We start from the raw sequence: 17130 nt of genomic DNA on the forward strand, positions 1-17130 counted from the left end.
AGAAGAGGCCTATCAGTAGAAGACAAAGAATGGGTTCAAAAAATTGAATCCTCAATGGAGATGCAAGAAGGCCATTACAGTGCTGTTTTGCCAACAAAAACGCCAGAAGAGAGGATGCCAGTGAATGTGAAGATGGCCGAAAACCGACTGGAGCATCTCCGATCACGACTGCGAAAGGATGCAAAACTTGCTGAGGACTATAAAGGCTTTATGGAAGAAATGATCAACAAGGGGTATGCAGAAGAAGTGCCGGAAGAAGAAGAGAGAAGAGCAGATGGACGAGTGTGGTACCTGCCACATCACGCAGTGTATCACCCGACAAAACCTGACAAGATACGCGTTGTCTTTGATTGCGCAGCAAGATACAATGGCGTATCACTCAACGACATGCTCCTGACTGGTCCAGATCAGACGAATTCATTGGTGGACGTGCTGCTGCGATTCAGGCTAGAACGGGTGGCGGTCACAGCCGACGTTGAAGGAATGTTTAACCAAGTGAAGGTCGATGGAGCCGATCGAGATCTCATCAGATTCCTCTGGTTTGAGAACGGAGACATCAGTGGTCGCGCTCGTCACTATCGAATGACGGTCCACTTATTTGGGGCCACAAGCTCACCCAGCGTAGCATGCTATGCTTTAAGAAAGACTGCAGCCGACGCGGGTGACGACTTCTCGCAAGAGTGCGTGACAACTGTCAATGAAAACTTCTATGTAGATGACGTGCTACGATCAGTTCCGACAGACGAAGAGGCCATCACTCTAGCAAATGAGCTAAAGGACCTGTGCAAACGGGGAGGGTTCAATCTGACTAAATTCGCATCGAACAGCCCAGCCGTGGTAGAAGCCATCGAAAACGAAGACAGATCGACTGAAATGAAGAAATGGTCTGGCCTCTGGGATGAGCTGCCGACCGAGAGGGTGCTCGGGGTGATATGGCACCCAGAACATGATCTTCTGAAGCTGTCTCCACAAACAGAGGGCGCGAATGTGAAGACCTGCTCAAGACGCGGTTTGCTTTCTGTGGTGAGCTCGGTATATGACCCGCTAGGTATGGCTGAACCGACCGTGATACAGGGACGTCGTCTCCTGCAAGAGTTGACCCGGAAGCAGATGGACTGGGACGCTGAACTGGAAGAAGAGGACAAACTAGCTTGGAATGGCTGGCTTTCGACTCTGGAAGGCTTGGACAGTCTGAGCATCCCGCGATGCATAAAGCCTAGGGACTTTGGGAGTATCACCACTTGTCAGATACATACGTTCGTCGACGCGAGCGAGGCAGCTTACGGCGCTGTGTCATACATCAGGCTGGCGAACGCTGCCGGTGCCGTTCAGGTGAGCTTTCTGAAAGGGAAGGCACATCTGGCTCCTCTGAAAATGATAACAATCCCACGACTCGAACTGATGGCCGCTGTGACGGGCGTGAGACTCAGTGCACTGATCCTGGGTGCATTGAAGATCCAGTTGGAGCGCTTGTCGGTTGAAGTAGAAGAGTTCTTCTGGACAGACAGCACTACGGTGTTGAGATACATCAACAACCGCAAAGCAAGATTTCACACATTCGTTGCGAACAGGCTGGCAATCATACATGACGGCTCACACCCTGCTCAGTGGAGGCATGTGCCCAGCTCTCAAAATCCGGCGGACGATGTGTCAAGAGGAACTCAGAGTGACAGGTGGCTGACAGGGCCAGAATACCTCTGGAAAAACGAAACTCAGTGGCCAGAAACGCCTCAAGCGTTACAAGACACGACAGATGACCTGGAGGTCAAGAAGATGACTGTGTGTGCAGCGAAGGCTTATGATGCGACTCAAGAAGATGATCTTCAAAACCCACTGCTGAAACTCACTGCACACTACAGCGACAGGCACAGGCTTCTCCGAGCAGTAGCGTGGATCTTGAAGGTGAAACAGGAGTTGATTCGTCGAAGTAAGGAGGAAGGAGTCACGACGCAAAGGAAGACGATTTTGCTGGAAACTCAAGACATCCGAGAAGCAGAGAGAGCTATTATGATGAGCATACAGTCCGCTGCGTTTCCAGAGGAGGTGGTGGCCTTGAACTCAGGCAAAGACATTCGTGCAACAAGCAAGCTCAGCAAACTTAGCCCCTTCCTTGAAGACGGCATCATCCGAGTCGGCGGAAGACTGCAACATTCAGCTCTTGAATATGATGCTAAGCATCCAGTCATTCTCCCGAGTCATGCGAGCTATGTGAAGCTACTTGTCGAGGACGTCCACAGACGAACAGGACATGCTGGCCGACAGCATGTTTTGGCAGAACTAAGGAAGAGGTTCTGGATTTTGAAGAGCACATCGGCTGTCAAGAGAGTGCTTAAATCGTGCTTCACCTGCAAGCGGCTACGTGCAAAAACGGAAAAACAAAAGATGGCAAATCTTCCAGGCGACAGGATCACATCGGGGGAGCGACCGTTTACAAGAACTGGGGTAGACTACTTTGGACCCTTCTACGTCAGCCAAGGTCGAGGACAAGTTAAGCGATATGGTGTTATTTTCACCTGCCTATCAGTGCGCTGCATACATATTGAAGTGGCTGAGGATCTGTCATCGGACTCGTTCATCTGTGCGCTGAAAAGATTTGTAGCTAGAAGAGGGAACGTCAAGACCCTGAGATCAGATCGAGCAACAAACTTTGTTGGAGCCCACAGAGAACTACGTGAAGAGCTGAAGCGGCTGGAGGAAAAGGAAGAGTGGGTGGCAAGGGAGATGCTAGCCAACGACATTGACTGGAAGTTCAACACTCCAGGAGCGTCTCATCATGGTGGAGCCTGGGAACGAATGATTAGAACAGTTAGACGGATTCTGGACACGATGCTCCACGCGAAAACACTGAAGAATGAGACGCTGCAAACGTTCCTGTGTGAAGCCGAGGCGATAGTGAACAGCCGGCCTCTGGTCTCGCCATCGAGTGACCCCCTCGATGCTCCGCCCCTCACTCCAAACGACATACTCTTACTCGGGGCCAGTTCCGGAACGACACCCTTGAATGTCTTCTCTGCATCTGACAATGACAAACGGAAAATGTGGAAACAGGCGAGCTATATGGCAGATGTGTTCTGGAAGCGCTGGCGTCGAGAGTACGTTCCATTGCTCCAGCAGCGGTCCACCAGCACCGCTACGGCCAGGCAAAACCTGGCTGTGGGCGATTTGGTATTGATGGCTGACGACAGTGTGCCACGGGGCCAATGGCCCATCGGTAGGGTCGAGTCAGTCAAGATGTCAAAAGACGGCTTAGTGAGATCGGTGACTCTGAACATCAGAGGTGTTACAGTGCAGCGTCCGATTACCAAACTTGTGAAAATGTAATGAGTGCTGTGTATGACTACTGTGTATATTGCTACACTACGTCACGTCGTAGGTACCTTGCGAATGTAAATGTTGAAAGAGTTCTTTCAAGGGGAGGGTGTTGAATATTCTACCGAGAGCGCTCCCGGAAATGATCACGCGAGCGAAGTGTTTTAATTGTTGTAAATATTTTGATTGAAGAAAGGTCAAGGTTTTTAGTTAGTTAGTAAGGAGGACATAAACTTCGTAACGGGGGAAATATTAAGGAAATAGCAATTGTGAAACATTAAAGAGAAATATTCATATAATGTAGACAGTGCATATTACGATAAGGAATTGCTGGTGACCACGATTGAAACGGTAATGTTTTGCGTTAAGATACCGCCTATGAGAGTGTCACTCAAGCAATAAACCCCGTAGAAGATGTCCTTTCTTTCTCTATGACTCAAGAAGACTCCGACTACAAGAAAATATAAAGAAACTATATATTTATAATTAACAGTACCAGAAGATCCCTCCAGGGAATTAACACTCGGTAAAAATAAGTTCCACGAATCCGCACGCACGGACTCCAAGGGGCCGTGATGGATCCAAGGAGGCCCTCTGTTCATACTTGTCAGTCGAAGCCCCTGAGACTGATGGCCTGAGAGGCCCTAGTGGATCTGAGGAGACCCCAATATCCACACTGGTCTGGGGAGGCCCCTGACACTGGCGGTCTGGGAGGCCCCTCTATCCACACTAGTCAGAGGTCTGAGACTGGTAATCTGGGAGGCCCCTCCATCCACACTAGTCAGAATAGGCCCCTGACACTGGCGGTCTAGCCGAGGCCCCCTACTCTCACTAGTCAGAGGAGGCCCCTCTATCCTCAATAGTCAGAAGAGGCCCCTGAGACTGATGGTCTGGGAGGCCTATCCATCTACACTGTAGTCAGAGGAGGCCCCTGAGACTGATGACCTGAGAGGCCCTTATAATCACACCAGGCAGAAGAGGCCCATGAGACTGATGGACTGAGAGGCACTTCTATTCATACTGGCCACAGGAGACCCCCAAAATTTTCGGTCTGGGAGGTCCCTCAATCCGGCACCAGTCAGAAGAGTCCCCTGAGACTGATGGCCTGGGAAGCCCTTATATTCACACTAGGCAGATGAGGCCCCTGAGACTGATGGTATGAGAGGCCCTCATATTCACACCAGTCAAAAGAGGCCCCCGAGGCTGATGGCTGTGAGGCCCTTCTGTTCATATAACTGGCCACTGGAGGCCCCTGAAACCGGTGGTCTGGGAGGGCCTTCTATCCACACCAGTCAGAAGAGGCCCCTGAGACCGATGGTCTGAGAGGCTCTTATATTCATACTGGCCACAAGAGGCCCCTGAGACTGATAGTCAGAGAGGTCCACTCCTAATGAATCTGAGGGGGCCCTCTATCCACATTTACACTTTTCTGGGGAGGCCCCCGAGACTGATGGTCTGAGAGGCCCTTTTATTTATACTGTCCACAGGAGCCCCCTGAGATTAATGGTCTGAGAGGCTCTTCTATTTATACTAACCAGAGGAGGCCCCTAGGATTGCTGGTCTAACAGGCCCTTCTATTTATACTAGCCAGAGGAGGCCCATGAGACTGATGGTCTGAGAGGCCCTTCTATTCAAACTAGGTAGATGAGGCCCCTGAGAATGATAATCCGAAGAGCCATGCGGCGGCAACTGGCCGTGGCCATATTTCGGCTCGGTAGGCCCCACAGAGCTCATGAGAGCACCTCAAGGGCTCCTAAGTAGACACGCTTATCCCCATAAGGGTGCCACGCCGGCTTCTGAAGGCTCCTTGTAGGCATCTAAGGGCCCCTTCCGGCCTCTAACGGCTCCACCCGCCTGTGATGGCTCCACACCAGTGTTTATGAGCGCCACACAGCGGCGCCTTTGAGGATCATACTAGTGTCTCTTAGGGCCCTATATCGGTGGCTCTGGGGGCCCCACACCGGCGCCTCTGTGGGCCACCACACCTGTGCATCTCAAGGCTCTATAGGTACATCTGAAGGACCCACACCGACACCCCTGAGGGCCCCACACCAGTATCTCGGAGCTCTGAAGGCCCCACACCGGTGACTCTGAGGACTCACCGGCTCCTGAGAGCACCATGTTGATGTCTAACGGCTCCACAAGGCCACTGAAGGCACCATACAAGCTCTCACTGAGCTCTAATGTCCATGTACCGACCTCTGAGGGATTTAATCCAGCCCATTCATAGCTCTACACCAGCAATTGTAAGGGCTTCACACTGAAGTATCTGAGGGTTCCACACCGGTGTCTCTATGTAAGGGCCACATACCGGCATCTCTGAGGGCTCCATACCGGCGTCTCCGAGGGTCCACATCTGGCGGACACCCATCAACGACTGAAGGTCCCACAATGTCGACTCCGAGAGCCCCATCTGCGTCTGGGAGCACCATGCCGTCTCTAAGAACCACAGCGGCTCCTCCGTACGAAAGATGGGCGTCTGCATGCCAAAGGGGAACGGTTTTGAGACAGTAGGGCACCTACGTGCAATAGAGGGGCGCCTATGAAGCCCATAGGGGCGCCTCAATGCGAAAGAGGGGCGCCTCTGAGGCCTACGTATATGGGCGTCCACAATCCACATGCAATAGAGGTCTGCAATGCAATTGATCAATGCCATGGGGATGCATTCATAAGAAACAGGGGCGCCGGCATGGCAAAGAGAGGCGCATTTAAGTGTCCATAAAAGAGAGACGCCTATGATAAGCGCACATTGTATGCGACAACGGGGCGACTGTGGGACATATACATAGGGATGTCTCTGATGACTATACATAGGGCGCTTATATGCCAAAGAGGGCGCCTATGAAGCTAATGGGGGCACCTGGGAAACGAGGAAGACATTTGTGTAAGGGTTTTCAGGGGTCATGCGCAGTTTGCGGCAAATAAATTCTTTAAAAAATCTGAGGGTGAATAACTTTTAAAAATGGTGCGGACTTTCCGCACTGTTCGCTTAAGCGGTTACGCCCCTGGGTACATCTGCCCGATCTCAGAAGCTAGATTTGGAGGTCATACTTGAAAGCAGCCAGCAGGACGAGGCAAAAGTTGGAGGCCTCTGAGAATAGGAGGCCCCCTGGAAAAGGAGGCCCCTTGACAGGGTGGCCCACCCACTTTTCATGACGTTCCTACGCCCGTGGCTCTTATAACCAGCTAAAATGCTTCAATTCGACGAAACTTCATTTGTTGTCCTTTATAACACGATCACATCATATTCTGTTTTTTTTTTTTTTGTTCTTCCATTTTGACCATTTTTGTCTTTTGTATGGCCGAAATTGATTTGCCTGCGTCATGAGACGATATATACCTGATCGCACATCCGGTACCTAGCCGTTTTTTTTTGTCAGATTCAGTGCCACTTTCTTCAAGCGTTATCCTCCGTAGTCCATTCCATGCAGCTTTGGCGCAAACGATCTTGGAGGCTCGGGGCACGGTACATGGCCGGCCGGAGCTCTCTTGGTCAATGATTTCCCATTGAAAAAGCGCAGTCATCGTCATAAGATAATAGTGCCGTTGACTTTAAACTGTTCTGCAACATCCTGCTGAGTCAACCCCGTGTTCAGTTATCCAGTGGCCCGTTAGCGCATAGTCTCTGGCCGCGTGACCCATTTGGTGACCTGCATGTCTACGACTGACCTAGGGTCATCCGACAGTCGCCGTAAGCGAGGCCAGTCATGTGTCGTGGGAGACTGGCCCACGTCCGCGCATCAGCTGGGTGGGAGACAGTGCTTTCTACTCATGGGAATAAGATCACCGTCATAACGCTTACATCAGCGATAAAAGCGTAAATTGTGGAAAATGGATATTGCAATGCAAAACGTTTGAGACACCCGTGTCCTCGCTGCTTGGCTTCTAATGGAAACAGAACAGCAGCATTTTCACGACACCAGGTTTAACCTAATAGCTCGTACTCACAGAGGTAACCGTGATTATCGTTACAGGTGTTCAGATCTAAGCCCTTCGGTGTTAAACGAAGACACGGTAATCCAATGCTGAAACCAAAGCCTGGCGCAAACCATCCACTGATCAACGTGACCATTCTGGTGCCTGGAAAATCGCTGTAGGTGTCAGGACTGATTTCTTTGACGCCCGTCCAAACAGTGACGTTGATCAGACCTTGAGCAAAGCGCACTTGCTCTTCGTTTTCCAAGAACGCCGGGGCAGCTTTGGGATGATCTTGGACGCAGATATTCGGAATGTTCAAAGCTCCAGCTCTGACTTCCGTGTGGGCTCTGAAGGCCCTGTTGGTGCCCGGCACCATTTGGTAGCCGTCCGGGATCCAGAGGTCGGCCCACAGCGGACCGCTGCTGATGGCCGCCGTCGGGTCAGAGGTCACGCCCCGGTACAGGGAGCAGCCCGAGCCGGTGACCTCCCAGGACACGCAGCTGGTGTCTGTCAGACAGCGTATGGCGCACAGGACTCGGCTGGAGCCGGGCACCTCCAGCAGCGGGGAGCTCGGGTGGCGGCCGGTCACCAGTCCGACCTGCACGGCCGCAGAGAGACTGACGGCCGCCAGCAGCGCCGCCAAACCCCAGCAGAAACGATGCATCGCGACTGATTTTCACCCGTCTCTGGTTCAGCAGAAACCACAGGCGTGAAGATAGTTTGTCGTACTGCGGCTGACTGTACGTACGTAGTGCACGTATGTGCACTGTTCGCTTGCAGCGGGAGGTAGTTCTGCACCAGTCTTCTCAGCTCTCCTTTCGAGACCCCATTTTCTATGAAAGCCGGTGAATTTTTGGACCATACACTGCCGCAAACCCAGTGTAAACTTGCCCTGGTTATATCCCGTTTATCAGTTTCACTGATGCTGAAGTCATCGCGAAAGCACCACAGGCGACCGACCCATGCGGCTCCCAACATTGAACTGGTACCTACCGCGGGCCGTGTTATTTCGCCCGACATCCATCACGTAAGTGTGAAGGCGCCATGTTCCACTAATGTGACTGTCATGCAGTAATCGGCCCTCGAGGTGCATCGTCCGACGATTACCTAGTTACACCATATTACAACAAACCGGGGGACAGGTAAGGACCTGGCGGATAAACTCAAGATTACCTGAGGAGGTGCGGCTAGGTATTGACCCGAGGAATCGAATGCGCTCAATGTGCCCAATGTTTTTAGATAGTAAGAAGCCTTGAGACACTTTTAGCGCGTCCCTTCTTATAATGGGTAAAAAAGAGGTAAGAGGTAATCGCCACAATTGAGGTAGGTACACAAGGCTGTGGCTAGAATTGACCCAAAAATCGACCGCGACCACTGTTTTGGCCATTACACAAAGTCTTCAGTATCTTTGCTGCGCCCCTTCAAAAAGAAATACCTTCCTAAAGGGGAACTATTAAAATGTCATACCTATTCGCGTTCGACTTCCCCTAATTAACATTAATTAGCGATGTTAAGCGATTCTGAATTTGACGCTGTATTTGACGATAGATTTGACGCTGCTTAGCACATATATCGTTATTCCTTATTTCTCCCCTCTTTATTTAAGTGCCGCCAGTCCAGCGAACTCGACATGTCTAGTCTCGACAACACCGATTAGCTTTGACACGCGACACTAGTTGGGTTTGTCAGCACCGTTTGATTTCTTAATCCTCGGGGCCCCCGGGGGGAAGGGGGTTTCGCCCCCTGGGCGAAACCCCAGGGGGCGTTTCGCTTAAAAAAGCCTCCTGAACGCTTAAAAAAGCAGTGTTCCCTCTTCCCCATCAATTTAACATCTATTGAAGAAAAGAAATGGGGCCTTGCCACCCTGATGACATCACAGGGTTGATTTCCTAGACCGCTGCACGGCAAATGTCGTCGTCACAGACGTAACTTTAAACAGCTGGGGCATTCAACGATGGATCGTACCACTCTTTCCAATTTGACACCCTCATCTCTCGGATTTTGGCGAAAATCGGTCTCAGGGTAATTAGGGGCTCTGAATCCGCCTGCAACAGTTTCGGGCTCATCAGATAAGCATTTTTTTAAATAACAATTTTTGGATCTTGCGCTGCAGCGCTAAGTTTGGCGGGCTGTACTCTAAGACGGATTATCCAAATGTCAAATGCTTTACGGCATTGAACTTGCAATGAAATGAAAATTAATGCCTGTACATTTTGAATTTTTGAAAGACAAACTAGTTTTGATACATGACGCCTCGACTTTTCTTTCATTTGCATTTTTGGCCTTTGGGATCCAATTTTTTGAACTTTTATTTTTTAAAGCATTTGGATCATTGCTAACCCGCGCCGTGCTGGTGGCCTAAGTTTTCTGTGTCGTGCTGGGGGGGGGGGCGTTTTCACGCCCCCCCCCCATCTAACTCGCTTCTGGGCCACGTAGGGGAGGGTGCCACGTTATTGCGCCACGTTAAGCGAAACTGGCTCCAGCTTGGAATACAAAGACAGCACAGGTTAGTTGTTTTCACATTATATTTAGAAACCTTTTTCCTACCTTTTTCAGACACTAATTTATCGCATACTTCAACTCATGAGCCAGACACGTTTTTTTAAGTGTTGCAAAGGGCGCAATTGTCGAATACCCCCACACCATGGCGCAATTGAATTCAAATGCGCCCACCGCAAATACATGCATTAGCTATGGGCTGTAAAGATAAGAGTGACAACTAAGTAGGTAATGCGTTGAATGATGTGTCATTATTTCATTAATTTGCCATCTGTTTTTTAGAAATTTTATTAGAAGTGCACAGTGACCTCAAATTGCTTGTGGTTTTGTCATGATCTGCCTAAGCCTTTCGAATATTAGCCATCATTATTGATGTTACCCATTCATTAACATTAGCACGGGTATGGCGCAGAGGCGGATCCAGCTCAGAGTTTTTTTGGGGGGGGGGGGGCAAACCATAACAATTTATCGATTCTTTCCGTGCATCGTCCATAGGCGTAATGTTAAAATTATGCCGTTTGGGGGGGGGGGCAAATGCCCATTTTGCCCCCCCTTGGATCCGCCACTGGTATGGCGCATTTACCCCGGTCGCATTTGAAAAAACGTAGTGGTTTTACAGAACATGGCGGCCCTATTCACCGCAGCCACAATCTCTTGCATGGAGGTGCTCAAATCATTCGAAATTAACCACCTGTCCGAAAAATTAGCAGTACATGTGTCCAAACATTCACTAAACCATTAAACCTTATTCTACAGCTTTGAAGAATGCTTTTTTCGCTAAGAAACTCCAACATTTAAACAAAATCGTTACTTAAGCTCTGCCAAGGTTCCACTGGAAAAGGAGGTATGATCGAAGTGGGCAACTTTTGCAACCACCACTAGGTACTTATGGTGTGCCGATTTTTCTGGGGCTTGGGAGGGCGCATTTATCTCGGGGGCGCAATTAGGGTACTCTCCCCTAGCACCGTTCCGTGCTTCTATCCTCAGGATACCGAAATCCTTCTCCTCCACGCCGCAACCCCCCTCCGGGCTGGACAGGCAACTTTATCTCATGCGGGCTGCTCCCTTGGAGCGGCACCGCTGCTCCCGAGGGAGCGCACCCCGTAGCCGGGTGCAGTGAGTGCCTTGGGGCTGGGTGGCCTGACCTCTGGACGGGCTCAGCCCCGGCGACTCACTAGGGTGCCTGCCCAGACCAATGTCTCCCCCTATATCCTATCATCCTCCCGGCTCTGAAATGGTCTCATTGGACCGAAAGGGCCTAACCCAACAAAACAAACAACAAAATCCCCTAGCGACACGCGGTAAGCGGCAATCGAAAGAGTGTCAAAAATAATGGCGGAAATAATTCAGTCATTTTTAAGGTCAGGTCAAAGGTCAGTTCACCAGAGGTCATCAAAGGTCAAATTTTGTCTATTTAAACAATTTTCGAAACATCCGACGGCTAACTGGGGAACCAATAGAGCTATAGCGCCGCGGAAAAGTGCATTCGATAGCCCTTTTACAGACCTTTCTGATTATTGTTCTCATATTTGACCTCAGGTCAACGGTTTAGCCTCCAGAGGGCAACAGCTCTAAAATTAGCAGTTTTCACGAAAAAAATGTTTTTGGGTAATAGCTCTTGACTCAAGAGAGCCACGACATTAGGCACTTTGCCAGCATCGTGTTCCTCTCATCGAGACGCATCGAATGAATATAAGTTGACCCTGAAAGGTCATTTTGAAAAGTTGACCTCAGGTCAAGGCCATGACCTGACCGGAAAGGGCCATGTCACATATCAGTCGATCCGTATCGTCGAGCTGAACACATCTGAACGTGTTTTTCACCGCTCAAGCACGTCTCTGTCAAAAGTTGCAGTCAAAATACTGTTGGTGACCTTTCATGACCTGAGATGACCTCAGGGGCACAAAGAAGGTTCACGGTGCAATTTTTTATTCAGTGTTTATTATTTATTTATTTATTTATTTACTTATTTATTTATTTATTTATTTATTTATTTATTTATTTATTTGGGGTCAAGGACAACAGGCATACATGGGCCCATTTAATGTCCAAGCACTCAAAATCACCAAAATGTTACATACAAGCACTGTGACAGGACAATTACAACTACGATACAATTTTACTAGGCTTCTATATATGTTGACACATTGGTCCTAAGTTCCCTTAAAGAGTTGTGGTATACCAGTACTTTACGCGATAACTAATTTTCGGACCTGCGATTACGATAAAACGATAAGAAAGGTTTGCGATAACGATAAACGATAAAAATATTCAAAAATTTAACAGCGATAGCGATGAAACGATAAAACGATAACGATAATTGTTTTTTTAACAGCGATAACGAAACGATAAACGATAGAACGATAACGATAATTGTTTTTTAACAGCGATAACAAAAGCGATAAGAAATTTAGCTTAAATTAGTGTACTTAAAGTGTACAAAGACGGAAACCTGAGCTAAGTTGGCGTAGTTTTTTATGCTGAGTTTGACGTTCTGGAGCAAGTTCATTTATATACTTGTTCACCTCCCCAGATATGCGGGAATGGACCCCCCCCCCCTGTGACTGACCTCTGCCCGGTCCGCCGCGCAAATTTATACCACCCGTCGGCCGTCTTACAGATCTGTACACTTAGCAGATGGCAACAGGTTGTGCACTCATGCTGTCGCGCGGCATACACTGTTGATCGTCTTCCATAAAATTTAGCGATAAACGATAACGATAACCGATTTACTTAACAGAGATAATTATCGTTTATCGTTTATCGCCCATCCTATCGCATGCGGAAACCACTGTGGAATACATCAGCATCAGTAGGTACACTGAAACAAAAGCTTATTAACAAACGATGGTGCTCTAACAAAAAGTGATCTTTGCACCGCGTCTACTCTCGCAAATGGAACATGAAAGACACCACGTGCTTGTTCGGTGTTTCTCGTTGCCCTTGGCGCGATAAATAGAAGGAAATGGGCTAAAGCCATCAGTATGATTCCAATACAATTTAGCGACAAACATAATGTCATATTGTCAGTAGCGGCGGAACACCTTCAATGAAGGGGGAGGGCACTGCCGACTTTTGATCCCATTCCATGCAACGCCCATAGGGCTAATGTTGAAATGTCAAAATCAAAGTGGGGCACGGTGCCCCGGTGCCCTCCCCGTTCCGCCGCCTATGCATATTGTCGACGCTTATTCTCTAAACATGCAACACCAAATAATTGCAGTAAGTCACTGTAATCCATAGCTGGTGATAGGTCTTGACATCGACCATAACAATATAACCAATATAGGTAAGAAACGCTGTTGCACCCGTTAAATTCGGTCCAGGTAAGTTGTTGCGGCTCCTCCCCAAATAACACAACAATACTCGAGAACTGCTCTAACGCTACCAAAAATGGGCTTCCAGCTAAACGTCTTGACACTGTAACCAGTTTGCATCGATCTCATGATAAGACCCATGATTTTATTAGCTTTTGATACTGTTGTGTCTATATGTTTGTTGAAAGTCAACTTGGCATCCAATATAACACCCAAATCCCGAATGGTTTCTACATTTTCCAGACAAATCCCATCAATCATATAACCCTCGCATGTGTGCGGCGTTTTCCAGCTTCAAACGTGTAGGGGGGGGGAGTCGGTTGGACCCCCCCTTGCCGTTTGGCCCCTGATCGAGCTAGAGATTCGCGGAAAAAACGAGCATGCTGCCCGTCACGAGAGGTAGCCGATGGCACCCAATTTTAAGGTCCTAGGTCATTGGTTGACCTTCCAGGTCAGGTCAATGACCTAAAGTCGGGAAAATCCGTACCTGTTAGAAGTCCTAAAGTGTGGCTGCTAAGAGGTTTTTTCGGGGTGCTGATCACGAATATCGTGTAAGTTTTGATCACAGATGATGTCTTTAAGCATTTAGACCAGGTCGGGTCAGGTCAGGTTAGGTCAACCAGTAGGGATCGTGACGGGTATTCGTAGTACGTGACAACCGCCTCTGACAGCTTCATAACATGTTACCTACGAAGGCACCAAGCCTAGTTCGTTAATGTTCAAATGGTTTCTAAATTCGAATTCAGCTCCAAAAACAAGCCTAGAAACATGTAAAACTCGAAAAAATGAACCGAGGTGACCAAAGGTCAATGACCAGACCTGACCTTCAGGTGACCTTGACATCCACCCTAATGCATGGGAGCAACATCAAATCACATGTTTGAACGTTTGAAACCACGAAAAGCTTGCAAACGCGCGCCTAATGCGAGCCGACATACGCCGACTCGCGATTCCGCCCAAATATGGCCTCGAGAAATAGGTCACAGGTCAAAGGTCACTTGGGTCAAGGTCATGAAATTTTAAGAGTATATGTAAAATTGATCAACGCGAGGGTACTGAAAGTTTCGTCGCGATCGGCCGCTTTTTGCGCGGGTTATTCGCGAAAAACAATGGGGGGGGGAGGTCCATCGCATGTGGACGACCTCCCGAATCGAATAATATGCGATATGATCTCCTCCGCCTAACTTCGTGACCTGAGGAGCTCTGATCTGAATTTGATGCGAGGTCAACTACTTTAATTGACCTCACCCCAACAGGGCTATATCCAAAAGTTTCACTTCAAAAGATGTCAAATTGAGGGGAGGAAAGGCACTGAAAGTTTCGCGCTTCTATCGCTAGGCGTTCGGGAGCTATCGTACATACCTATTCGTCTAGGAGCGGCGGAACGACCCCCGGGGCCGCGAGGGTTAAGGGAACAGCAACATTTTATGACACCGTGCCTAACCGAACAGTTCGTATTCACAAAGGTGGCCGTGCTCATCGCTACAACCGTTTAGATCCAAACCGCCCGTTCTCAAACGAAGACACGGGTCTCCAAAGCTGAAGCCAAAGGCTGGCGCAAACCATTCGCTCATCAAGGTGACCGTTCTGGAGCCCGCAAAATCGCCGTAGACATCAGGACTGATTTCTTTGACGCCCGTCCAAACAGTGATATTGATCAGACCTTGAGCGAAGCGCACTTGCTCTTCGTTTTCCAAGAACGCCGGGGCAGCTTTGGGGTGATCTTGGGCGCAGATATTCGGAATATTCAAAGCTCCAGCTCTGACTTCCGTGTGGGCTCTGAAGGCCCTGTTGGTGCCCGGCACCATTTGGTAGCAGTCCGGGATCCAGAGGTCGGCCCACAGCGGACCGCTGCTGGTGGCCGCCGTCGGGTCGGAGGTCACGCCCCGGAACAGGGAGCAGCCCGAGCCGGTGACCTCCCAGGACACGCAGCTGGTGTCTCTCAGACAGCGTATGGCGCACAGGACTCGGCTGGAGCCGGGCACCTCCAGCAGCGGGGAGCTCGGGTGGCGGCCGGTCACCAGTCCAAACTGCACGGCCGCAGAGAGACCGACGGCTGCCAGCAGCGCCGCCAAACCCCAGCAGAAACAATGCATCGCGACGGATGAAATTATTGTGGGTTGGCTTCAGCACCTGGCGCAACTTCTAGTGATCCTTTCAATGATTATGCGCTTCTTTGCCTTCGCAGCTCTTCTTACTTGGCCGCTGCCCGGCAAAAGGCCTTTGTCGTGTTCTTCCTAATCCCCTTTCAGGAGATCACAGTCGAGAGCCAACACTGCCGATTTCTGAGTCCGGTTCAGTTCGGAGCTCGCCGTCTCGGCGAGGGAAGTCGTAGGCAGATCAGGCAGTCCGTCCCGTCTCCCAGAGGCAGTCCGTCCCGTCTCCCAGAGGCAGTCCGGCCCGTCTCCCAGAGGCAGTCGGCTGGTGGAGGGACCCCTGGTTGGTTGGCAGCCACCGTTACCAGCGGCCCAAAATCGAGGAGTGACTGCTGCTCCGTCTTATCAACTGCAAAGTGACGTACGGCCATTAATTATTGCAAATCGGTTTCCGTTAGTTACTGGAAACATGTCTGGAAACACGGAATAATTTCATAGAAACATCATTTAAAGGAGCATGTAGGCAAAAGTAAATTATTCCTGTACTAATCAGGATGTAACATAGCTTGCAAAGCTGTCAACGTTACTAATTAAGCATCAATGTCCGGTTCCGTGCCCAACAACGTTTAATAACTTAGCATTTGAAAAGATAGCGGATATATTGTCGTCAGCTATTCTCACACAGGTGAATGAATCATTTGTTAGGGCGAAATCAGATAGCTTCGATGAGCGCCGCCCAGGGGCGGTCGCAGACTTGGCGTTGGGGGGGGGGGGCAACTTGGCAAAGGGGCCCCTGCACTGACTGGGGGGGGGGGGGGGCCCGGTGCTAGCTTAAAGGGGCTCACGGGCGTAGTGCATGGGTGCAGAAATCCAGCCATGACCGCTGAAGCGGGGGGGGGGCATAGGCGTCGCCAGATATTTTCGGTTGGGGGGGGGGGCAAAATCAACTTTTGTGTTAAATCTGCCTCTCCCCAGTCGTTACTCACTCGTTTTACATATCATTCGACGCGCAATGGTGCGAGGAATCCGATAGTGACAAAGTTTTCCTTCTAGCTATGACATATATTTTTTAAAAGAAAAATTCAAAATTTTGAAATTTCTGGACAAAAACGACCGGTAGAATTACAGTGGCTGCGGTTGCCGATGCACTGCAGAGGGCCCCTGTGCAGACGCTCGTCGCTCGTGATCATCACCCAGAAAAAGGTGAAAAACGCTCCATTTAATCGGATCACCCTGCTAAAACCTCCATTCACGCATGCATGCAGAGGTTTTACGTGCAATGCATAGAGCTTATCCCAGCCGCCGATTGCAGCTAAGTTGGGCATTCGGCCGCGGCGGAGAGCGAATGTCGGAAGTGTGAATCGGAAGTAATTCATCTTTGCTCCAGTGAGAGGAAGTGTTTTTTTCACTCGTGTGTCAAAAAGTTTCTCGTTTTTCATGTGAAGGGAAGCGCTGCAAGCGCGATCAAAAAATGTTTAACGGGACCAAAAGCCACGCACGGTATAACGACAAGGGATCCCTTAGAGATAGGCTTGGAACTTTCAGGCCATTTCAGGCCACTCAGGGTCAGTGTGGACTCTCAGAATGCATGTGACATTGTGACGCGGAGCCAGAAAAGCCACTGCTGCTGTGGAGTGTTCTTTAAATGAAATACAATACAATACAATACAGAAGCCTGCTTAGGATCCCGAAGATCGGCGTGGATCACCCCAAATGTTAACGTGTTTGTGGTGCTTTAGGGTTTTCCGAGCCCAAGGTGGGGCCCTCAGAAGCCAGTGTGGGCGGCAGCGCTAAGAGACTAGGCCCAGGGTGAGCCTGGAGCCCTCATATAACAGTGTGAACCCTCGGGGTCTGAGTCGAATCCCTAAGGACCCTACGTAGGGACACAAGAAGCATGTGTTGCGGCCCATCAGATGCCGGCTTGGGGTTAGCAAAGTCTGTCGCCTCAAAAGTTCGGCTGAACTATCAAAGGCTAGTTAAGGTTCTCAGAA

This window comes from Amphibalanus amphitrite, unplaced genomic scaffold, assembly GCF_019059575.1.
Source record: "Amphibalanus amphitrite isolate SeventyFive unplaced genomic scaffold, NRLGWU_Aamphi_draft 000177F_arrow, whole genome shotgun sequence".
Lineage (NCBI taxonomy): Eukaryota > Metazoa > Arthropoda > Thecostraca > Balanomorpha > Balanidae > Amphibalanus > Amphibalanus amphitrite.